Consider the following 26,569-nt stretch of genomic DNA (forward strand, 5'->3'; position numbering starts at 1 on the left):
GATATTTTATATATTACCATTTATCGATTACGAGATCATAAAACAATTGTACGTATTCGTATGGTTCCTACAGTGTGGATTACATAAAAAACAGAAGAATTTATGTGGAGCTATTGAAAAAATTCTTTGTAAATTTTGGAGATATGTAAAGGAGAGATAATTTTGATCCGATAGAATAACATGTAACCACCTGTCTGTGATAGACCCGTAAGCACTATGGGCAGTCTTGTCTGTATATTATTGCCGAAAGAAAGTTTATTTTTTAGATGGTCTAGGGAAATATTTCAAGGATGCGATTATAAGGTTTAAAAGCAGGTTCATATCTTAGATTAAATCAAGATATTATTCTCCGTTCATAAATTGTTGAGAGCACGAAATGTGCCTCAAACTCATAAAACGGTCTTAAACCATAGGCGTTCCTGAGGTGTTTATTCATTAAATAATAATATAATATTTTTTAATACTGTTATATATATAATATTAATAATATTTTAATACTAATATATTTAGCAAAAAAACAATTAAAACTTTCACGGCTAATGTTATGTAATTATATTATATTAATAAAAATAAGAATTTAACCAATAACAATTTTGTAAATAAGAATACCTTATCTCTTTGGATATTTCAATACTAATCTTCGCGTTTAATCACTTTACTAGAAAACCTGGAATTCATATCCGAAGGTACTATTCGTTGCAAGATAATTAGGATGGAATTCCCCAGAGTTTTAATAATATAATGGGTATGCTTTGGCCACGTGCCTCGTTTGTTCAGTTTATATTCGAAACTTAACTTAAAAGGGTGAAGTTATTACGAACGAAAACAATTTTTTTGTTTAGTACGTTTTTGATCGCATGTAATTTACGGCTCGTCGGTGTGTCCGCGTCTACGGCAGTTATTGGCGTCTCGAATATTTCTTTTCGCTCATGCTCGTTTTGTTGGATTGTTTGTGATGGCTTCATCATCAACATCATCAAGTTTTACACCGGTACTGTTGTGTACAGTCAGTAAGTCTGTCTATTCACCAAGAGAGAAGACTATTGTCCTGAATGTTCACGATGCTCTGGTTTCTCAGAATCCCACAAACACTGTTCGCAACATAGTCGAAAGTTGTGCCAACATGACTGGCGTAGGAGAGTCAACTATATATAGGTTCCTATCAGAAAGAAAAAAACACGGTATAGCTAACCCAAACACAAACGAACACTTAAAGAGAGGGAAAAAGCCTATTGAAATTGATGAATTTGCCAAAAATGGTATTCGAAGGAAAATTCATGGATTTTTTTTCAAAAAAGAAATACCAAACCTAAACAAAATTTTACAAGAAGTTAGAGACAAACCTGATTTGCCTCATATCGGACGAACTAAATTGTGGCAAGTTTTAAAAGAATTAAATTTCCGGTGGGAGAAATCAGATCGAAAATCACTTTTGATTGACCGGGAGGAGATAATATGTTGGAGAAGAAATTATCTAAGATCCATACAAAAATTCCGGGCTGAAGGAAGGCCCATCTTCTACCAGGATGAAACGTAAGTAAACTCAGGTCATACTCTAAAAACAATTTGGTCAGATAAAAATATATTAAGCTCCAGGACGAGGAAGCTTCGAAGAGTATTTTGAGCAGATGATTGAACGCATACCACCAAATTCAATTATCATTCACGACTAGTAGAAAGACTTCCAACGACTGCGTGGAAGAAACAGGATATTTTTGACTGGCTGCGGAATAAGTATCTGCCTTACGAAGATGCTTCTAAAAATTGCCCGGCAACACAAATCTGAGTTCAAGGAATACGTAGTTGACAAAATGGCGGAAAGGCGAAACATTACAGTTCTTAGACTTCCACCCTACCACTGTGAAATAAATCCAATTGAACTCATTTGGCCACAAATGAAAAGTTATGTGGTTAGAAAAAATACGTTATATAAAATACAAGCTGTACGTGAATTGTTATACGAGTCTTTACAACATATTACAGAACAAAACTGGAAAGATGCAGTAAGGCATGTAATAGAAGAAGAACAAAAAATGTGGGATCTTGATAACATAATTGATGCGACCGTAGAGACACAACCGCTAATTATTAACCCTCAAGATGACTCGGATTCCGAAGTTGATCCTATTTATTTTGAATTTGAATAGTTTTCTAACCGTAATTATATAAGGTAAGTAATAATAGTTGTAATCGTAAGGTATTAAAGGGGAAAATCGCAAAATGTCACCTGTCAAAATATTCAATGTGTTTTAAATGTATCCATTTTTTTTTTTCAAATCCTGAGAAAACTAAACAGCATTTTTGAAAAATTTAAAGGCAGAATGAAATATTTTTTAGAATAAATAAAAAGTTTCTTTTGCATGCAATATTTTCAATTAAAAATTATACTATATTTTCTCTTTTATTTTCACCCCTGTTACATAACATATTAAAATAAACATTGTAGAAGTTTTCAGGGACTTTCTGCCCTGAGTAATAATGTAATCTTTCATTCTGCGTTTAAATTTTTCAAAAATATTTATTAGTTTTCTCCGGATTCGAAAATAATGGATACATTTAAAACACATTGGAAATTTTGCCAGGCGACATTTGGCGCCTTTTTCCTTAATTAAATAAATGTATCTTTTACAAATGGCAAGAAACTTTTTATTTTTGAATAAAATAAATAAGTTTTATTAAAAAATTCAATTTACATAAGTACAATTTAAAAAACATATTTATTTAGTTCAAATAAATGTTTCAATCATATACTCTACGACACTGGTCGTTCATCTCTAACCATTCAAAATACCCCCGTAATAGGATTATAAGGTATTGTATTCCTTCAGATATAAGGTGGGTTAGTCGAAAACGTCTTAAACCGTCAGTTTTAGGTTGGTTTTTACTATTATATCGTATTACCTATCCTCTCTGGATTTCAGTTTTCTAATTAGGGTTAAACTTGTAGTGAGCTATCAATAAATTGTGAACCGACTGTAGTCAATAAACACATCAGCAACTACTCGTAAGAAAAAATCCAAGGAAGTCACAAAATGAACTGTATGATTTTAAAATCATTTAGTAATAAATTCTTTTGTTTTAAAACCTGACATTTTATTAGTGAAACAACCTAAGTCCATTTTAAAAATGTTTATTTAAAGAGTTTAGTAACGAATCATGAATGTGTTGCTTGTGTGAGTCTATTTTAAAAAAGAGGTAAAAGAAATAAATTAGACTTACAATCAATTTAATTTTACTACCCAAGATTACCGGTTTCGCTTTCTAAAATTTGCAAAGCATCATCAGGTCAGTGGTACAAAGTAAATTAAATGCTGAAATTACAAAAAAGCCCATATTAGGGTGCTGTTTTATAAGGATACAGATCAAAAAAGTTATAGTAATTATGCCAATATTACATGTCTGTGTTTATTAATATGCATAAAATTGCTTTAGCAGACAAAGTAACAACCCACAAATTAGTAGGAGAAAAAATCTGTTGAATTGTAATACATTAGAAATAAACAAAATACTACTTACATTCCGGTATAAGAGTTTTTATATAGTGATTGCTGATACATAGTTCAAACTATCCCGTATTGCTGATAATGGGGTCAATGTTGTAACTGTCTGACAATTTAGGAGGAAGTTTTTTGAGGGGAGGGATGTTAACAGATGATGAAGGAGTAAGGTATATGTTATTAAATTTTCCAATAAAATCCTTTATAATTTTTCCTTTACAGGAACTTAGTTTCCTTGTGGAGTATATGTTATTGTTTGTTGAAAGAAAAAGTGATGTTTTATATTATTTAAATTATTAAAGTTATTTATATTTATTAAAGAGATGTACTTTTGAAATGTGTGTTAAATTATTGAAAATTTGTATACAGAAAGAGGACAGTTATATGACAATGAAAAGAAAGTTGGAAAATGAAACCGGTCGTCTTGGGTAGTAAAATTAAATTGATTGTGAGAAAGTTTAGTAACGATTTAGAATGCTTTTGTTTTTGATAAATTCTTACATTAGATGTAATCTATTAACTTCAAACTTCACTTTTAGTGAAAATATTTGGATAAACTCTCAAAACGTTTTTTTCACCTCCTGCAAACTGTCCGAATGTGACTTGAATTGTTGTTTCTGAAATAAACGATTCAATTGCGTTGGGGTGTTCGACAAGATTTCAGGTGTTATGATTTGAAAGGCCTGAATAATTTTTTTTTGACGTAATTCGTCTAAATTTTAGGCACGTCATGCTAATGTCGGTAAATTTGTTTCTTACATAACTCCATACGAAAAAGTCCAAAGGTGCAAGATCAGGAGAACGAGGTGCATTTTTATGGTACCTTTTCCCCTAACTCTATTTGGAAACTTAATGTTTAAAAAATCTAACACCTCCCGTGCATTGTGAGCTGGGGAGCCGTGTTGCTTCAACCAAATTTCATCCATATTAATAGATAATGCTTGCACTGCTGTGATTTCCCAACAGATCTAGGCATTTACGACGACACAAAATGCCCACAATGAAAAAAGGGCCAATTTGTTTTCACCTCCCTATGGTAACATATGTATTGTGATGGCCAGTTAAAGAAAAAAAAGACTCATCTGTAAACAAGATTTTTTTCATGAAATCTTTGTTCACGATTAGTGTGTTCCATAATGTCCTCAAAAAATACCATTTCCTGAGTTTCTTGTAGTTTGTAGCAATGGTACTTGTTTATTTTTAAAGTATTTCGTACAGTTCTAGAACTAATACCAGTTTGTCTTGAAATTAGCGAGCTGTTACAGGGAAAATTGATTTCAGCTAGACTACATATGTCAGTTTCACGCTGTTCTCGTTCTTCTTTAATTGCACTAGCTGGTTGATTTGCATCTTGCAAAGGGCGTTGCAGGAATGTTATAATAAAGTAATCCAGTTAAGAGAATTACATGTTGAATAATAGACTACTTCGACTTTTAAATTTTATTTTCCTCTATAGTAGACTAAGAATTTTTCAGTACATCCTCGTATATTTGAGTCCTTTATTGTTTTTGTGCAATTTACCGAAAAACAATATATACAAGCCAGTTATACTTTTAACCGTGTCGAGGTTTTAAAATAACTCTGCCGCATTTCGGGGCATATTGTAAATTTTTAGCCAACGAGCCATTAATCACTCTTTGTGACGGTCTTATTACCCCCCGTCTGAACTTTAAAGTAAATTTAATCCTATTATCAACTACTTGGATAATTTATGTTTTAGAGTTGCATTTTACGTTCTACTAAATCTCAAGAAAAATATTCCTAGTTAAATTCGGAATGAATCGTGACAGGTTCGCAGATTGTGGGAATTGTAGGTACAGGTTTATCCATTTTCTTTTGTTTTAGAATTTAGAAATTAACTATTTTTCATGAGATTTATTAAAAAAGTTTAATAGACGAACAAACTATTTCCCACTCAGTTAAAAAAGCTTAAAGACTTGGCTTAAAGCTTAAAAAAGCTAAAAACGTCATAAATGTCTCATGTTTGTTATTTTTCTTTAAATAATTATTTTATTTATATTTTATAATAATTTTTGTTGATTAGTTCTACCTAGAGTTGACTAATTCTAACAGTTAAAACAAGTCGTCCTCTTTTTGAGCAGGGAAGATGTATGTTCTCTTCGTGGTAAATCATATAACATCGACCTTGTGTCATTATAATATTTAAATTAACCATGATTTTCATATAATGCAAAGGTAATTCATTTCTGGAAGGATATTCTACTGGTATAAATGCTCCTGCATGAAAAGTCGAAGATTAATAGTTAAACCGTACATTGGTAGCAAATATGGTTTGTATATGGAGAATGGTTTATTTGAGTTCGTTTCAAAATCCACTAAAGATTATCTCGAAGAAACGAACTATGATGTTTTTGAGGATTACTTTTCTCAGGTATTGAATTTTCTACTAAATAATGCTGTTGCTTTTATAACAACTGCTAAATAATGCTTTTCGATAACGCCAACTATCACTCAAAATTAGTGGAAAAGTTACCGACCGTCTCATGTAAAAAGTAGATATAATTGACTGGCTCCAACGCAAAACAATACCGTATGATCAGGCTATGCTTAAAACAGAATCATTACGAATTGCAAGGCAACATAAATCGTACTATAAAAAATATGTCATTGACGCAATGGTAGGAAATGTGGAGTGACAAAAAACGCTCCTATGCCATTTGCAGATTTGAAGGCATCTATATAAATGCAAAAACTTTCCCCGCAAGTCTCGAGTTCCTTTAAAAATTACTATCGGATTACATTGGGTGATGTCTTTGATTTGTGATATTGGAGTAGTGTCGTATTGATTTGGGATTTTGACATGAGAATCATGATTAACCAGGGAGAAGGAGTTTTTCCATTTGAAAAAAAGAGGTCTGCAATTTGGAGATATAGATGCTTAAATTTCTTCGGATTCTTTCATAACATGAAGAATCGAACTCACTTTTTTTATAAGTTCCTAGCTATCGGTTTGTAAATGTATTTCGAAACACTGGGTGGAAAGTGTTACTGGAGACTGAAGATGCATATGAGAGGCATACATACTTCCTTCCTAGGATAAGAGATGGTTCTCCTGTAAGGCATTGGAGATTCTTAACTGGTGTGGTCCGAAATGCATCTGTGGCAATGCGAAATGCTGTGTTTTGAATGAGTTTAAGTTGTTTGGTAACATGTTTTTTAACAGAGGCAAATAGAAAAGTTCCATAATCTATTTTTGATCTTACGAGTGACTTATTTAATAATGTGATTTTGTCAGTTCCTAATTTTTTTAATTTATTTAATGTATTTTTTATCTATGTTTTTATCTTTACATTAATTTTTACGAAATCTATAATACAATAAAAAAATTTTGGACCAATAAATATAATTTAATGAATGAATTTATTTATTTAGACATACCTTATAGCACCAAACAAAGCACTTACTTAATATATAAATCGATGATGGCATTAGGAAAAGAGATTAAGTTAATCCATTCCCAAGCACAAAATCGGTCATTAACGATTTAAATCGGAATAAAAGTTAACAACTAACTCCCGATTCGTAAACTTTCTTAGTAGTTCTAATCAACGGAAGTAAAATTAATAGGTAATTGAGGGCGCACATACCTACCCTTATTAAATAATAATGAAGTTCTCGGAAAGTTCCGGCGGGTAAATTATAAAACAGAAAACAGCAAAAATAAACTGAACGTGACAGTTGGAGGATCTAGTGCTTTTATCATTGTGTTGAATTTTGGAAATTGTTAATTAGGATGGAAAGGTGAAGTGTCTACGGGGTGAGTTATTTTTCGTGGTGATTTGTACAGGAATTTAAAAAATTATAATGGGCTGGGTATCTTTGTAAATACTTGTAGAATAAATATTGTGTAGTATGTTATTTCTTTACGTTTGTCGTCTTTTTCTTTATATCAGGGTTTAGGAATTTGTTTCCTAATCGGAAATCAAACTTCGCTTTTTTTTCAAGCGTTTTTCTACACTTCTTGTTTTAAATTTTTAGATATTCTGGAAAAACTCCAGAATACAATTGACTTGGAAATATATAATACCTTTAAAAAAATATAAATAGTACTTCGTATTCTGCATTTGAACTTAAGATGTGTTTGATGGCAATTTAGTTAGCCAAAATGTGAAGTTACTTTGTATATTGGTAAACACAAACGTAGATTTTGTTATAAAAATATATCTAGTATTGACACATACGTGATCTTGTGTTGCAACGATCCAAAATTCCTATATATGTTTTTTTATTTTTATTAAATTCAGAACGCCGTAATATATTTACGTTTCTTGTATAACTTATTTCGTCTTGGAAACTGATTTCGTCATTAAAATTGTTTTGATTGTCGTATCTCGAGAAATGACGCAAGCATTTTATCTTATCTAAAAAAAACCGCCCTGGTCGATATTTGGCGGTTTTTAATTTTGAATGATGACATCCAGTTTGGATTCAGAGGAGAACTAGGAAAGAGAGAGGCTCTGTTCGCTTTTAACGTACTCGGACAAAGACGACTAGACATGAACCAGGATCTCTATGTCTGCTTTATAGATTATCAAAAGGCTTTTGATAGAGTACGACATCTTCTTCTTAGAGTGCCGTCTCCCTACGGAGGTTGGCGATCATAATGACTTTTTTTTATTTTTGAACTTACTGCTCTAAACAAATCAATCGATCTGCATTGATACCAATCACGTAGATTCTTCCACCATGAGATTATATAAACAACACAAATCATGTATTTCAGTGACTTATAGAGACTTCTTGCTGACACCGTACAAATGTAGCACTTAACTTTGTTTAAACTAATTCAACCTAACCCGGCTTAAATTGTATTTGTTAGGTTACTCAATAAAATGCAAAAGTACCATCTGTATTATTTTGGAAAGTGCAACATGGTTCGTTAGCGTAGCGAGAGCCCATCACAATATTACTTTTATTGCCTTAAGTTATAATTAAATACAAAAATTGTATGCAATAAATTAAACTGTCTTTCCACATCCTAACATCAATCTTTGGTTGAAGTGTTTTAGCTAAATTTGATTTTATTTTTTTAATTGTAAGACCATATTTTTTTAATATTTTAACTAAACTAGCAAAAACTAATCATTGTTTTGTTTTAGGAGTAACAATTACGTGAATCGATCCTAAAAGGTAAGTGCTATAGATTGTATCTATTAATTTAAAATCCCAGATAATATTTCCACGTAATTTTAGTGGTTCTTTTTTATTGTTTAAGAACTTACATTTGCCGGTAAGTCTAAGATTAAATAGGCAATTGGACTTCGTAAGTCCTAGGTTTTCTTTCAACTGATTGATATACGGTTTCATCAATCAATTTTGAGTAATTTTTGTTAAACTTCCGGTCATAACTTTTTAACCGGAAGTGATATAAAAACCGGATTTATACATATTTGTTCTCGTTTTGCTAAGGTGCATCACATAATATATCGCCTATACTACTTGGGCGACTTTAATCAGTATTTCCGGTTGCAACATTTGAACCGGAAATCCGAAGTCAAATGTCTTAAATTTGATACCATTTTTGGGTTATAAGCTGGGAGTTCAGATCTCATTTGTCATTCTATCTATTTTAGTAACGGAGAAGTTATGTTTACTGGCAGACGGACGTACATACAGACATGGATAAAACAAAACGAAAAATAATTATATTTAAAGTGAGCGGCCTGTTCGATTTACGAAAACTAATCAAGAACAGTCATATAAGTAGGCGTTTAAATGATTAGAGTTGGGCTTCAGAGATCGATAGAAACTAAATCATCTCCAATATGCCGATAACCTGGTTCTCATAACAAAAGAATTAGTTGAAGCCAGAGTTATGCAACAACTACAGCAAGTAACACAGAGAGTTGGTAAGGCTAAACTATGAAGAAACAACAATGATCACATATATCGTTCCCAATGATATAATAGAAGTCGAGAAATAGCCCATAGCAGTTGAGAAGAGATATGTGTATTTCGGTTAAGAACTAAGATTGACTCAAGACAACCAAAATTGTGAGCTACCCAGAAGAGTGAGTTTAGGTTGGTCTATATTCGGAAAAATAGGAGACGCGTACAAGCCAAAAATGGAGATAAACGAGATATGCACGCATGAAAAACGGCTGGTGGCCAAAAAATTTGCTTTAGGAGATACCACAGGTAGACAAGCTCAGCCGGGGAGACCCCAAACACGATGTACCGATAACCTCAAAGTAATTGCGACCTATTGGATAGCAGCAGCGCAGAACAGAAATGGATGGAAATATCTAGAGAAGGCCTACGTTCAACAATCTAAAAATTAAAACTGATTGATGATAATAATAATAAAGAAGAGAATTAGGTAAAAGAATTTTATGCAGGAATACCGGTTATCACAAAAAGTCTTGAGAAACGCCACATTAACATTATACTAGGGGACTTTAATGCAAAATTCGACAAAGAAAAAGTAGCTGATATCACTGGATGATACGAATTGGATACATGAAATAACAGGGGCGATCGTCTGACACAATTTTACCAAGAAGAAAAACATGTGGTATCAAACACCTGGTTTAAACTAGCTCCGAGACGAAACCATACATGAAAATCACCAAAAGACAATAATCAAAAGATTTTAAGGAATCAAGTTGATTTTGCTTTGATTAATCCTAGATTTAAATCAAATGTAGAAGGTGCAAAACCTATCCAGGTATAGACTTCCGAATATAAGCTTAAACATCCGAATTAGAGTTATTAAATGCTAGGTTTGGTTAGTCCTTCTGTATGGAGTTAAAGCCTGGACATTAAAATTAAATACCATGAGACGGCTAGAAGCCTTTGAAATGTGGTTTTATCAAAGATTGCTTAGAATATTATGGACACAACACATTACGATTCGAACAGTATTGATCACCATAAACAAGTTAAGAACTTATAACTACGATTAAGAAAAGAAAGCCCTCATACCTAGGACACATAATGAGGAATGACAAATATAACCTGCTACGAATAATAATTGAAGGGAAGACAGAGAGCCAAAGTGAAGTAGGCGGAAGAGCTATCAGTGCTTGGATGGGCATGAACGTTCAGCAATTGTAACGATAAGACTATCAATGAGAATTGAAGTACTATTATAAAAATAATATCTCAATCAACCTATAAGCTTATCGTCTATCCTTCGCCTAGCTCTAACCATGAACCCCTAGCTGATAGCAAATAAAACAATTTTTAACTAATCATATTTATTAAAAACAGAAAACAATTTACCCTGCCAATGCTTAACGATGAATATAGTGAGGGTGATACTTAAGGCAACGATGGCATCAATGGGCTGCTTGTGTGGCCTCCCAATTAGACGGTTAGGTCCTCCTGATAGCTGCAGTTATTCCATGTGTTTGGCCTCCCAATTAAGTGGTTAGGTCCTCCAATAGATTCGATAAATTTTCATAATACGACAAATAAAATGATACGACCAATTAATACAGCCAATAAACCCAAGAGAATGTTGCAGACCATAAAATGAAGCTTATTATAATTCCTACCTTCTTTTATAAATTTCAATTATAAACAAAAAATAATCCCACCGATTAAGGTGATGTTTCTATATGATGGAATTAACTTTTCTGTCAACATAGAACAGAATATTTAGTCTACCGGACAGAAAGAGAGAGGGCAAATATTTATTCTACGGGACAGAAAGAGAGAGAAAAGAAAGAAAGAGGACTCCAACTACTTTTTGAAGAAAAGAATAGTAAAAACGAAGCTGGAGGTTAAGGAATTAATAAATTAATAAAGAAATTAAAATAAAATAATTATTCAAATATAAATTAATAAAGATGTGAAATGAAAAATATCGAAGTATCGAAACTATCTTACCGATTTAATAAAGATGTGTTTAAAACGTTACACAAATACTAAGAGTGGCGCAGAATAGAGCACATTTTGATGTAGTGATCGAAAACCACCAGTTATAGAGTGAACCAGAAGGAGATGATAATTTTTAAAATATTGGTAATATTTATATAGGGATTTATAATAAATAGGATAATATTTAGGGATTCTACAGTATTCACTGCCTTCCCTCGCTCAACCGTTTCCATCTCTCTCTGTTGTTCCATTCTCCATCGTTTAGTCCTCTCTTACTCATGGCGTCGTCTACTTCGTTCCTCCAGGATTTTCGGGGTCGTCCTCTTTTCCTCCTTCCTATGGGGCTCCATTCGGTTATTCTCTTTATCCATCTGCTGTCGCTAGTTCTTCTTACATGTCCATACCACTTTAATCTTTTTTGTTCTATATATGTTAGTATGTCTGTTTCTATTCATGTTCTTTGCTTTATTTCGTCATTACTTCTCCTATCCATTCTTGTTACTCTGCAGCATCTTCGCAGGCATTCCATCTCTGTTGCTATTATCTTACTGCTGTTTTTCTTGTTTATGATCCAATTTTCAGCCCCATATGTCATAATACTTCGCACTAATGTTTTATAAATCTGCGTTTTTGTCTTCATATTTAGGTGTCTATCCCACCATACTGAGTTAAGTTGTCGGATTGCTGTTCTTGCTTGTCCTAATCTTTGTGTAATTTCTTCCTCTGTTGTTGCCTTTTTCGTGATTATAAACGCCAGGTATTTGAATTTATCCTTTCCTTTGATTGTTACGTTGTCATCAATCTGTAGATCTTCTATGTCTTCTTCACTTGTAGATAGGTACTCTGTTTTCGCGAGGTTAATATCTAGGCCAGCCTTGGTATATTCTTCTTGTAGTTTCTTCATCATGTAGCTGAGGTCGTCTTGGTCTTGTGCAATCACTACTTGATCGTCTGCAAAACTTAATGTATATAGGTATTCGTTCCGTACCGGTACTCCCATGCCTTCGCATTTTCTTTTCCATGTAGTCAAGGCTTTCTCTAAGTATATTTTGAATAGGGTTGGAGATGTGGAACAACCCTGCAGGAGCCCTTTTGTTGTGGTGAAGTCTCCTATGATTCTTGTTCCCATTTTAATGGACACTTTATTTTCTTTATACAGAGCTTTTGTAGCTTCTATGAGTTCCGTCTGTATTTCTAATTTGTACATTGCCTCCCATAGTTCTGACCTTGGTACAGAGTCATACGCCTTTCTCAGGTCCACAAATGCCAAGTGTATATCTCTATTTTTTGCTTTTTTCTTTTCCAACAGTTGTTCCAGTGTGTATATGTGGTCTATGCATGATCTTCCTGCCGTGAAGCCTGCCTGATCCTCTCCGATTTTGCCTTTTATCGCTTGCTCTATCTTTTCTCGCAGTATCTTCCCATATAATCTTCCTATTGATGATATTACGCTTATTCCTCTGTAGTTTTCGCATCGTTTTCTATCTCCTTTCTTAAATATAGATGTCATATATGCCGCCGTCCATTCCTTTGGGAGATGTTCTCCATTTATGGCTTTCTGAAATATCCATTGTATCATCCGGTGTAATTTTTTTGATCCGTATTTTATAAGCTCAGGTGAGATGCCTCCAGGTCCCGGTGCTTTCTTATTTTTAATTGCTTTTATGGCCGTTCTCATTTCCCTATCTGTTATTTCTATTTCTTGTTGTGGGAATCTGCTTCGTCTTTGCCTGTTTTCTTTTCCAATGAATTGTGGTCTTTGTTCTGTTAATAGTTCCTTGTAGTAGTCCTTCCATTCTTTGTCCTGTATATTTCCCAATTTAATTTTTTCTTTTGAGTTTTGTTTCAATCCTCTCAGTACTTTCCATGACTCCGAAGTTCTTGTACCTCCTATATATGTTTCAATATTTAAGCAGATTCTTTCCCATTCTTAATTCTTTTGCTGTGTTATTTGTTTTTTCACTTCTCTATCTTTTTCTCTATATTCTTTACAAACTTCATCGTTGTTTGTAGTCAGCCATTTTCTGTATAGTTGCTTTTTTTCTTGAATTATTCTTTTTGTTGGTTCATTTATTTCATAATAGTGCTGTTTATTTGTTATATGTTCTTTTTCCCCAAGGGCTTCGAATGCTGCTTGCTTTATACTCGCCTTTATATGCTCGTATATTTCTTCGATGTTGCCGTATCTGAATTCTATTAATTTTTGGTCTAGACGTTGTTGGTATAGTTCTCTTATTGATTGTTCTTGGAGTAGTTCTATATTGTATTGTTTTTCTCTTATAGTGTTCAACGGTTCTTCTGTGGAGGGGGTCTTATTATGTTTCCAATTAATGCTCATTTTTGCTGTCAGTAGTCTATGGTCCGTTCCACATTCTGCTCCTCTTTTGACTCGCACATCTTTGATCTTTATTGTGGTATCTTGTTTGATTATTATGTAGTCTATTATCGATTTCAGCTTTCGTGTTTCTTGCGTCCATGTATATTTATATGGTATATTTATATGTATGGTAATATTTATCTGGTTTAATTGTTATTATTTTATCACTTTTCTTTTTCTGTCCTACTTTAACATCCTCCTAGATGTGAATTTATCAAGACACACTTTTGTAGCAATGCTTAATAATTTTTCTCATGACATATTATTCTTTGCATTTTAGTTTCAGATTCCTTATACAGCATTAGTGCGAATCTTTGTATTCAAAAAAAAAAAAAAATATTCTTCAACTTTTTAATTCTATTTATTTTTTGATACAGTTATTGATATATATTTTTTAAGTCCAAATAAAAATTGTACACCTTTGTCAGACCGACCTAAAATTCTCCGTTTCTGTTTCTATTCCTTTTCTCGTGTTTTCGTATTTGTCTATGAAACATTTACAAAACCAAATCCAACCTTAACGTAATCTTTAATAACTCAATCAAGCACTTTTCTCTATAAAATTTACTCGTTCAATATCGTAAAAGTAAGTCGTCCGCCGTGAATACCGGATGATAAATAAAATATTCCTTTCTGATCGCATTAATAATGCATGGTTCGTGAAGCAGCAGCGGGTTTTCAAATCTACGTGTCACCCTTCAGCAGGATTGTTGTTTCTGATAATTTCTTTATTACGGATTTATGATTTTCTTCACCAACGAGAATCGTAACATAATGATAATTTCGAATTGTTTCTAATTCCCTGTATCGGATTCTTCTCGATCGATGATGATAAAATAAAATGTTGAAATCCTGTATAGAATTATAGTAGTTGTTGAGGTGAAAATTTATAATAGACTAAGCTATATTTATAATCTTACTAAAATGCTACGATTCATCAAATAAGTGTATTGCTCTCTGCACAGAACAAAAACCTTCGACTTTTGAAAGCTGGCACATATAATTTGAACTGAGGAAATGATCGGAGGCATTTCCTCAATACCTATTAGGCAATGTATAGTTTGCAGGAAATTAAGCAAACTGTAATTAAGCCACTAATCGATATGGTATACAATTATACACGGTGAAACTTTAAAAATTCAGGAAATTACTGTGACACGTGTACAAGGTAATGGACTAATTTGTAATTGAACAACCATTTTGTATAGTCTTTCTGTTTTTCTTCTAACTACTTATTTCCTCAAATCGGTAGGCTTGTTATGTTCTAATAACTAATTTATCTGACTATAAATATAGCGTCTATCGAAAATGTTTTTGCTCTTGACTGATAATGTATTTTTCAATAGTTTGATTGGAAAATATTCTTTTGTTGAGCAAGGTAATTATACGATAATTGGTAGAATTTTTACCATTTCCTCTTTTGTGTATGATGGTGTAATGCTGATCCTCCAATGATGTGGTACATGTTTGCCATTTTAAATTGTTCTGTAAAATTACATCTATGTTTTTAACTATTGTTTCCCCATAGTATTTATATATTATACAGGGCTGCATGTTGTTCCCACTAATATTCAACATCTATTCGGATTTGTATTCAATAAAGCATTGTATAATATATTATCGCCATATAATATATACAATAAATATTACTCTTATCGGTACTTTCATCTTTATTTAGGAACACAGATAGTTAACACATATTACATACTAATGTTTAATATTTTAAGTAGTACCGTTGATTGAATAATCCAAATCAACGGTAGTACTTAGTTAATGTTGTAATGAGTTCAACATCTTGACATCTCAGTTATCGACTCTACTTAACTTTAAACTCAACTCAGAACTGTAACTGAGCTAAATTATTATTTAGCGTTTTTATAAACGTCCTTGCCTTATGACGTGATCGGTCAAGTTTGTTTTGCATATGTAAGTAAGGCCACGCTGAGATTGTTTGCAATTAGGCCAACTGAGGTATTTGTTATCGTTATGTATATTCGATAAACTTGACCTACTGTATGCGCCCCAACTGTTGATTAAAAACAATTTCAGTTACACAATAACGCAACGTAAAATATAAGACTATTTATGAATTTTAATATATTAGGAATAATATCACAATTGGACGGTGTTAAATGTGTTATCGAAATTAATAGCATCATTATGAATTATTTGAGGTACGTGGATGAGACGGTGTTAATTGCAAATAGTTACGAAGAACTTCAACATATAATTAATAGGATTACCACAACGTTTGATGAATATGTACTGAAGCTTAACAGAATCTTATTAAATAAAGCCAATTTTATAGCAACTACATTATTAAAATGTAGAAAAACTGAAGATATATGGAATATATGCAAAATCTAACAAATCACTGGTAAACACACAGTTTTCTGCCGGAAATTTTTTTACTATTTCTAAGTAATTTGGTTTTGCTTCATCCAAAAATACCACCAGATTTTCTCCATCAGATCGTTTTCAGAAAATACGACAACAAATCACATTTCTAACATATAGGGTAATTTACGGTAACACGAATAAGAAGTAAAATATTTATTGTACAACAATATACTTCATCACACATATTTGCCAAAAAAACTTATCTTTTCATCTAAACTAACTAGCATCGCAGCACAAATCTGTTATTCGGCGTCACCTAAAAACTTCCTTTTATAAGATTTTTTTGCAAAGGCTTTAAAAGACGGTCCCTTTGAAGACACCAGCAGTATCCGCCATCATGTGAGTGTCCCATCTTCCCTGATACCTCTCTTCCATCGTTTTGATATCTTGGTGGAAGCGTTTCCCTTGTTCCTCATTAAGATCTGCGAAGGGAATTTTAATACTTATATGAAAATCGTGTTTGTTAATATTCCTGAGCATGTCTTCCACTATATCCCGGTAATTTTCCGATTTATTGTTTTCAAGAAAATTTTCCACAACTTTCACAAAAGAGCACATTCAATTTCATTCATCGATTTTGTAAAATGTGAATCTTTTATATCGTATCTGGGGCACATCAAATATTCTTGCTATCGATTTTTCTTTACTAAGTGCAAGAAATTTGCTGGACAAGTTTTCAAAACAAAGACGATTCTGGTCTAGGTCCTTTACTAATTGTTTCATCAACCGTAATTTAATATGTAATTGAGGTAATATTATTTTATCTCGGTCGACCAATGCTTCGTTATCTACGTTAGCCTCTCCTTGAACTAAACCATCTCTACAACGCCATTTTCTTCTACTTCAGTGTTGTTTATAGCCACCTTGTTGTCTCAGGAGAGAGTTCACCATTTTAAAATCAACACAGACCGCCCACTGATGTTGATGTTACTAGATGTTTCATGGTCAGGAGTGTTTGAACTATCTTTAACAATCGGAAGGGTTGATGAGCATCACTATGATTGAATCAAGTCTCCATGTCTAGGAATCTCCATTTTCCGAACTTTCTCGAGATAGGAAATAAATTTATAAAAAATGACTGATCAAACCGTTATATAAGAAGTTTTACAAAGCACAGTAAAAATCACTAAATTATGTAAACAATAAAAAACTTTTTCCGAACATTTTAAAATAATTTCCGATACAAATCTCTAAAAGTTTTACAGTTTCCTGCAACTTATATTATCTGTATTAATTAGTTCCGAAAGAAGGCTAAAGTGCAATTATCTTTTGAGGGAGATACCTGATCCTGGTTTGGTTCTGCTAGTTTCCCGATAATTAATTTATTAACTTAAACCACTTCTTGACTAACTTGATCGAAAAGTTTGTTATTCCGGACTTTAAGTTCTCCGAAACAAGTTTAAGTATTTTTCGTAAAATTGCTCATCGCTCAAGTTTACGAGAACAGATAATTTTTTTAAATATGAAAATACATATTTTCATGAATGTTATAAAGTAACATATGTTTCAAAATTTAAACCCAATGAAAATAAAGATCATCAGTCTGATGTTATTTATAAAATAAATTGTAAACACTGCAATGCAACATATATTGGGCAAACACACCAATATCTACATAGAAGGGTTGTTGCACACAAACATAGTAAACAAATTAACAAATTAAACACTACATCCCTATTCAAGCATCATTCAATCTTCGTTTATCCACTGCTGGACATAGATCTCCCACATAATTTTCCATCTATTTTGATCTTGTGCCTCTTGCATCCAATTCCTATGACAACGTTTTAGATCGTCAGTCCAACGTGTTGGTGGACGACCTCTGCTTCGGTAGGCATCATCTCTTGGTCTCCATTCCAGTATCCGTTTTGTCCATCTATTATCTGTCATTCGAGCCACGTGACCTGCCCAGTTCCATTTCAGTGTTGCTACTCTCTCTACTGCATCAGCCACTCCTGTTCTTTGTCGTAGCTGGCGATTTGGGATCTTGTCTCGTAGTGAAACGCCTAACATAGCACGCTCCATCGCCCTTTGGCACACACGGATCTTTTGAACTGTTCTCCTTGTCATGGTCAACGTTTCCGCACCGTAAGTTAACACTGGCAAAACACACTGATTAAACGTTTTTCTTTTAAGGCTTATTGGTATATCAGACGATTTGAAAATATGGTTCAGCTTACCGAAGGCTGCCCAAGTCAGTCTTATACGACGGAGAAGCTCAACGGTTTGGTTCAAGCATTTTCTAGGAAATAGCCGTTCTATTAATTTTGAAAATTTACAAATTTTGAATAAAAAAACAAAGGTACCTATAATAAAAGATGCATATTGGGGATATTTCACATCAAAAAGTTCAAAATTATATCAATAATAAGACTGATATTAAAGATGTTTCCAATATAATATTATAATTTAATAAATTGAGTTGTTTTTTAAATTAACCATTGACAAAAATTTAAAATACGAGTCTAAATCACTCGTATTTTGAAATACCTGACAGATGTATTTAGGGTCAGAGAAGCGGGCATGCAACTGAACCCAGCCTGAGAGACTTGTTTACCTCTTGAAATTATGTTCGGGTGTAACAATTCATGAGAGCGAAGTGTAATAATTCGTAGGTAAACAGGAGTCACTCCACCATATTCCAATGCTCCAGACTATCCCTTTTCCCCCTCTAGCACTCTGATGCGCGATAGAAGCACAACTATTAGCTAAACGCTCTTCATGTGGGGGTCCTGGGTAATAGAACTCCAACATGGTTCCCGAACCGATTTAAATAAATACAGGCTAGCGGTAAGTGCTTTATTCCTGTTATCCTCTTGTGACTTATGCGTGAAACTGAAATTGCTTGTTTGGGCCTCAAGGCTCCGTCTGGGCTGCACCCAGTTCGAAAACTTGGTGATCAAGTGTTTGGGCCCTACGTGCTCGGGTTTTTTAGGTTTTGCTAATTTTTTTGATGGCTTGAATCGGTTTTTGTTAGCATTTTTTATGGCCGAAGCAGTTTTTTATGTTTTTTTTTTTAATTTTTTTGGTAGGATGTCCTGCAGATGGCGTCCTTATTTTAGATTATATTGGTACCATTAAATCAAATAGAGTTGAAAAATGCCCATTCGGTGAAATGAAAAAATCTCCACGTGGTCATCACGAGGCATTTTATGATGAAACCAATGAATTATTTTTGTGTAGATGGAATATCAACAGTGTGGTCACTGTTTCGCAGAAAGTAAAAAAACGGGTGTGGCAGTCCAGTGGGACTGCCGGTGGAAGTTATACTTCTATACACGCATTCGCCGTTACAAATTTATTTGGGAGTCAATCTGCACAATCATTATATATGTAATTCTATAGGTAAGACATAGCAGAAAGAGAAACAGAATTAATAAAAACTTACTAACAATGAAGGATTGAATCAATATTTTGATGAAAATGTATATTTTTATTTTCATATATGTATGAAAGGAGTTGAATGCAAAATTTTTTACACATACTCTGCAGTAAAATTCATTGTTTATTTTGTTATTAATATAATAATACAATACAAATTAAACTGCAATATTCATAAGTATTTAAAAATGACAATAATATACATAAAAAAATACACTACAATACAGTGCAACATAATTCCATATAATAATACAATACAAATTAAAATGCAATATCCATAAGTATTTAAAAATGACAATAATGTAATAATATTAATAAAAAAGTCCTCCCCGACTGGGAATCGAACCCCGGTCTCCCGCGTGACAGGCGGGGATACTGACTACTATACTACCGAGGACATGACACGAACGTATTTCAAAATTGACAGTTCTGGATCATACAGTGGTTTATTGAGATTATTATTTTAAAATACAAAAGACTAATATAATTATGAACATTTATTACATATTATATAACAAGGAAAAGGTCTAAGAAATGGTACTTTCCACTCTTTATATGGAGCTTGGACATATCTGTACAGAATTCTTGGCTGTTGTATAGAAAAATGAGGAAAACTATTGATGACAGATAATGAGACAACAGATGTTTTGAAATTTCGTCTCAATAAAACACAAGTTTTGCTTACTAGCTATGGTACTCCTCGTTCTAACTAAGGACCTTTGCATTCAATAGTATAATGAACTGTGGTTGACACCAGTGGTCGGATTTTTGAATTTATTCGAGCATAATTCGCATACGAAATTAAAAGAAATTCGCTCGAAATCCAGTTTTTTTTTATTTTCGACTACTGCGTGTACGAATTTTTTTGTATACGCCGACTCGAATGGGTCTGAACCATTCGAAATTCGATGCTAGTATACGACCAAAGTAATTATTGTCATTTTAGTTGCCACTGGCCAGTGTACGTCAGACAAGATTTCAGCTGATAGTTTTAAATCGTTGTATACAATATTTTTAAATTGAACTTTGTTTTCAATCGCTAAAAAATCATGGTATTTCCATTTTTTTTTGGCTCATGGAAGAGTATTTAAATTTTCGCCCGCATGAATCAACAATACTTAAGCCGTTTTGTTTGGCCGACAGTGAACCAGCATATATCGTGCCCTTTCACTTGTTAAACTGTGAATTATTCTTTTTTTTTTATTATTTGAGTTTTGGTTGTTGGAATTTGCAGTGTTTCTGGTGCAAATTCTTCTCTTAAATAACATTTCGAAGAATGTTTAAACATAGACATTTAGATTCGTTTACGAAATTGTTCATTCGAGTTAACTCGTATACGAAAAAATTAAATTGAATTTGAAAATATGACCCCAGATTTGATAATGTTGGGCATCTTATAGGGCCGCGAGCAAAACGAACTCTTTATTGATTTATGTCACTAAACAACAATCAAAAAATGTATCAAGTGTAATATTGCGGCTGCACGATAAATGTTTAATAAAATTTTATAAAAAAATAAGATTTAGCGTTTTTTTTTCTCTGCTATTTTAAATGTTTTAATTTTGGTAAAAAATGGTAACAGTATTTGCGATATCTTAATTTTTACCCATTTGCGATCGTTTTCATTTCAATATGGGCATACATGGGTGAAACTATCAAAAATTGCAGAAATAAAAATATAATTGTGTATTAAGGAATATTTAAATATCTAAATTGTTTATTGAAAATGGCAAATAGTTATAACGCGTTTAAGCAACAACTAAGTTTTTTTTAAAACAAACCATACAATCCAGGAATAAAAAAAATTCTATTCAATAACTCACGTTTAGCAATAAGCAGACTTAAAGTGTTTGAAGTGAGAGTATATCGAAGAATGTTGTGAATAGCCTGAATTGACCATAACCCCAACTTGAAAGTTTTGCGTCGAATAGACGAAGAACGTTTGTTGAAATGATTAAAAGGAAAGCCGCATATCTTGGTCATGTTATGAGACAGAATAGATATCATTTCCTTCAATTTATAATAGAGGGTTAGGTAGAAAGTAGACGCCGACCACGACGTAGACAGTGCTTCTGACTTAAGAACATACGAAGTTAAATCGGTGCAACTAGACACCAGACTTAGTTGCATGTACAATTTTTCTCCATTGCTTCTTATTCTTTGCTTGGTTTCTTGCTTGTTCTTTGCTGATTCCTCGTGTCTCTGGGATTGAGATTACATTATCATCCCATGTTTTCATTGTCCTGCCCCTTGGTCTCTTGGTTTGTTTTCTGACTTCCCATACTTTTAAACTGGTCTTTCTTGATTCATTCTAACCATGTGTCCATACCATCTCAGTTGGACCTCTTTCATTTTCTTAATAATTGGTTAGACCTTAAGATGTTCTCTGACTGCCTCATTTTTAATCCTGCCTAACCTGGTTATACCGATTATTCTACTAAGAAACTTATACTTGTACTTTTAATTGCGTGGTACATCCGAGCAGCACTTTCTATTCTGGAACTTCTGCAACTAGACACATAATAAAGAAAAATTTACCAATATTGTTGCCGATAGGAGAAGGCATTCAAAGAAGAAGAAGATTTCCAGATTCCACACGAACCAATGTAATATTTCCTTTAATTTATTTTTAAATCGTTTCTGAAATTTCGTATGTATTGATTTATAAGGTAAAAGAAATAATAAGTTAGACTTACTCACAATCAATTTAATTTAACTAATCGGATGACCGGTTTCGCTTTCTATAATATGCAAAGCATCTTCAGGTCACGATACAAAGTTAAAATGCTGAAAATAATAATCCCATATTAGGGTGTTGTCTAATAAAGATAAAACAAAGGTAGGTGATATAAATTATATAAATTACAGTAATTATGCCAATATTACATGTCTGTGGTTTTTCAAAATGAATAAAATGTTTAAGCAGACAAGGTAAGACCCACAAATTGGTAAAATAGTCTATTAAACTGTAATGAATTAATAAATAAACAAATAAATAAACATTACTTACATGCCGGTACTCTATTAATTGATGATTGATTGAACATGGTTCAAACTATCTTGTATTGTTGATTGGAGAACTCAGGTCAACTATTGTAATTGTTTAACAGTAAACGGGGAAGTTCTTGAGGAGACAGATTTTATCCAATGAAGTAGAGATAGGTGAAATGTAATTGTTTGTTTGATGAAAGTAATGTTCTATACCATTAAGTTCTTTAAAGTTATTTATATTTATTCTGGAGATATATTTATGAAATGTGTGTTATTTATTGAGATTTTTATGTTTTGTTTTGGAAGGTGACAGTTGTAAGATGAATAAGAATGGATGTACAAATTGTGTGGGTGTGCAATTATATCAGCTTGTAGTTATCAAACTTCTTTGATAAAGTTGTTGCAATATGTGGCAAATTGTTGTAAAGTCCAAAAAAATTAATGTTAAAATTAAATTAAGACACTTTTACACACACAGAAACACACAGAAAACACTTAAAAAACGGGGGACGAAACAGACATTTAATTTAAAAGGGGGAGGATTTTAAAAAGAACTACATTTCTTACTTGGAGACAATGAGTTTTTTATGTTATATATCAGAATTTAGAGGTAAACTTGACAAATGTAGGTTAAAGTGTGACAGTTCTTCTTCTATTTAGATTATAGATAACTTAACTTACAGCATTTAAAATAGAAGAAGAACTGTCACACTTTAACCTACATTTGTCAAGTTTACCTCTAAAATCTGATATATAACATAAAAAACTCATTGTCTCCAAGTAAGAAATGTAGTTCTTTTTAAAATCCTCTCCCTTTTAAATTAAATGTCTGTTTCGTCTCCCGTTTTTTTAAGTGTTTTCTGTGTGTTTCTCTGTGTGTAAAAGTGTCTTAATTTAATTTTAACATTAATTTTTTTGGACTTTACAACAATTTGCCACATATTGCAACAACTTTATCAAAGAAATTTGATAACTACAAGCCGATACAATTGCACACCCACACAATTTGTACATCCATTCTTATTCATTGTCTTACAACTGTCACCTTCCAAAACAAAACATAAAAATCTCAATAAATAACACACATTTCATAAATATATCTCCAGAATAAATATAAATAGCTTTAAAGAACTTAATGGTATAGAACATTACTTTCATCAAACAAACAATTACATTTCACCTATCTCTACTTCATTGGATAAAATATGTCTCCTCAAGAACTTCCCCGTTTACTGTTAAACAATTACAATAGTTGACCTGAGTTCTCCAATCAACAATACAAGATAGTTTGAACCATGTTCTTTCAACCATCAATTAATAGAGTACCGGCATGTAGGTAATGTTTATTTATTTGTTTATTTATTAATTCATTATAGTCTAATAGACTATTTTACCAATCTGTGGGTCTTACCTTGTCTGCTTAAACATTTTATTCATTTTGAAAAACCACAGACATGTAATATTGGCATAATTACTGTAATTTATATAATTTATATCATCTATCTTTGTTTTATCTTTATTAGACAACACCCTAATATGGGTTTATTATTTTCAGCATTTATTTAACTTTGTATCGTGACCTGAAGATGCTTTGCATATTGTAGAAAGCGAAACCGGCCGTTTGATTAGTTAAATTAAATTGATTGTGAGTAAGTCTAACTTATTATTTCTTTTACCTTTTGAAATGGACTCACACAAGCAACACATTCATGTATTGATTTATGTTTTCTTTTTTATATTACCTTGACAATTAACCCATGTGAAACATCAAAACAAAATATTCCGCATTACACAGCTAATATTTGAATGTTTTAACATTTTTCGTGCATAGACACCTCCTCTGTACAATCTCTTCTCATCTGAACGGCTTTTGAATTCAACATTTTCAACTTTAAGTACCTTTTCGCTTTGAACTTTTTTTAGTTTGCGTTAAAATACGTTCAAAGGGAGAGTTTCCGTAGATGGGGCAGATAATAGGATTACCAACTTCAAAGTTCAGAATCGGTTAGGTAAGCGATGATAAATGGTACGGAGGCTGATGTTTTACAATCCTTCAAATATACAACTATGTGCAGAAAGAAACCGAAATAACAAAACACTTGATTTAGGATCCATAAAAAGCTCAGCGGAATATGGTTAGTCGAAAAAAAGCCCGAAGGGCATAAAAACGGACCGTAAAACATTATACAGCACGCTAGAACATAATTTTCAGATTGGCCGAAGGAAAGGTCTTGCTCGGTCTTTAGTGCACTCACTCACATGAAATATGGCTCTATAAAAACGACACAAATTTTAATATGCTCCTTTTAATAACAATAAAACACATTACATATACAAATAGGTGACATTGTTAATTAATTCTTTCCATATGATGTAACGCTATCTTCTTATAATCCCATCAAATATGTAATTATAACAAAACAATCATATTATCTCAGCTCCGATTTATACTTCTTTTCTCTCCCTTTCTAATCACACTATATTTTTGATCAACAAATCGCTGTTACAATGCAAAATAATAAATAATAGAAGTGTCTAATAGCTTGTTGACTGCCCTCTTTAATTGTAATTTTATTTTAACCCATCTTGTTGTTTGTCACTTATTCCTTAGTTTTTTTCATCTATACCGACTAACCTAACTAATGACAACCAACCCGAATTGTCAGGCTGAGTGGCCCAATTAATTTCCATGTGTTGAAAACGTTTGAAAGAAATGGCAACCATGCATACATAACCTCAACGATACACAAAACCTGCCATCATAATGCGACTTCAATAGAATACAAAATATAGACAAAAATAAGTGCACAATAGTTTTGACCATTACCGCAAAAATTTTTATGAATATGTAAATAAGAATTTCTAAACAACTTACTTTTTAATCTTAAAAAATTCATAGAAACAACAGTCTTGATAATATATACGTGCGCATCAAATAGCGCAATTCCACTGATGCCAAATATGATAAAACTGTGATATATTTGACTGAGTCATCTCAGCCGACGAGCTATCTCTCCCGGACTTACCCTACCTGTTTTCTTCATAGCTTGAATAAACAAAATATAAGGGAATAAAGATGTTTATTGTCTTTCGAATTGGGTTTGAAGAACCTTTGGAGAATTTGATAGAAAGGTAATTATAGAGGTCCATTATTATTGTGTTTATCGAACACAAAATTGGGAAAGTAGACAGTCATAAATATTACGAAACGCTATTAACACAAAGTAGGCACGAATTTATGGAAAGACCTGACCATATCTGAATGACAGAAAACTCAGAGGTGCATAAGATAAACAAAGAAGAACTAAAAAAAGAATTGAAACAAATGAAAAATGGAAAAACACCCGGGCCTGGAGACATTCCCATCGAGTTGGTGAAACATGGACCGGATGCTCTTTTGGAAAGCTTAGTGAATATTTTTAATAAATGCTTAATTGAAGGCCAAACGATTCCAGACGATTGGAATTTGGCCCACATTAGCCCCATTTATAAAAAGGGAGACAGAAAAGAATGCGGAAATTATAGAGGCATTAGCGTAACTAGCTCGCTGGGAAGGTTATATGGTCGTATATTGAAAAGAAGAATAGAAAAGGAGTATAAAGAAATTGAAGAACAAAGCGGCTTCAGAGCATGAAGATCGTGTGTGGACAACACATTTACCCTTCAACAAGTAATTGAAAAACGAACAGCTCGAAACCTCCCTACGCATCTGGTATTTATAGAGCTGGAGAAGGCTTATGATACAGTTCCTTTAAAACTCTTATTTAGTGTCTTGACGAAAACGGACCTTAGTAAAACATATCTAAAAGCAATACAGAATATCTATAAATGTCCTCAAAGCACTGTAAAAACAGGAAATACTTTCTCAAGGGTATTTACAGTAACGAAAGGCTTGAGACAAGGATGTTGTCTTTTCCCCACCCGAATCAAAATATATATCCAAGAAGCACTGCACCGGTGGAGACAAAAATGTGCGGGAATGGGGTTGAAGCTTAACAACCATTATCTGACAACGCTGTTCTTTGCAGATGATCAAGTACTAATTGCAAGCTGTGAAGAAGATGCAGATTATATGCTT

The 26,569-nt window shown here is 32.8% G+C and overlaps 1 protein-coding gene across 2 annotated transcripts in view; it reads left to right on the forward strand.

The window, feature by feature from the left end:
- The window catches only part of LOC140437842 (protein turtle homolog A-like), an 813,173-nt gene that overhangs the window by 172,059 nt on the left and 614,545 nt on the right, over nt 1-26,569 (forward strand). For both annotated transcript variants that reach the window (XM_072527613.1, XM_072527612.1), the window contains one exon: nt 8,618-8,648. The gene's annotated coding sequence lies outside the window, so the exon portion shown is untranslated. The remainder of the gene's footprint in view (nt 1-8,617; nt 8,649-26,569) is intronic.

The sequence above is a fragment of the Diabrotica undecimpunctata genome, chromosome 3, assembly GCF_040954645.1.
Source record: "Diabrotica undecimpunctata isolate CICGRU chromosome 3, icDiaUnde3, whole genome shotgun sequence".
NCBI classification, from domain to species: Eukaryota; Metazoa; Arthropoda; class Insecta; order Coleoptera; family Chrysomelidae; genus Diabrotica; species Diabrotica undecimpunctata.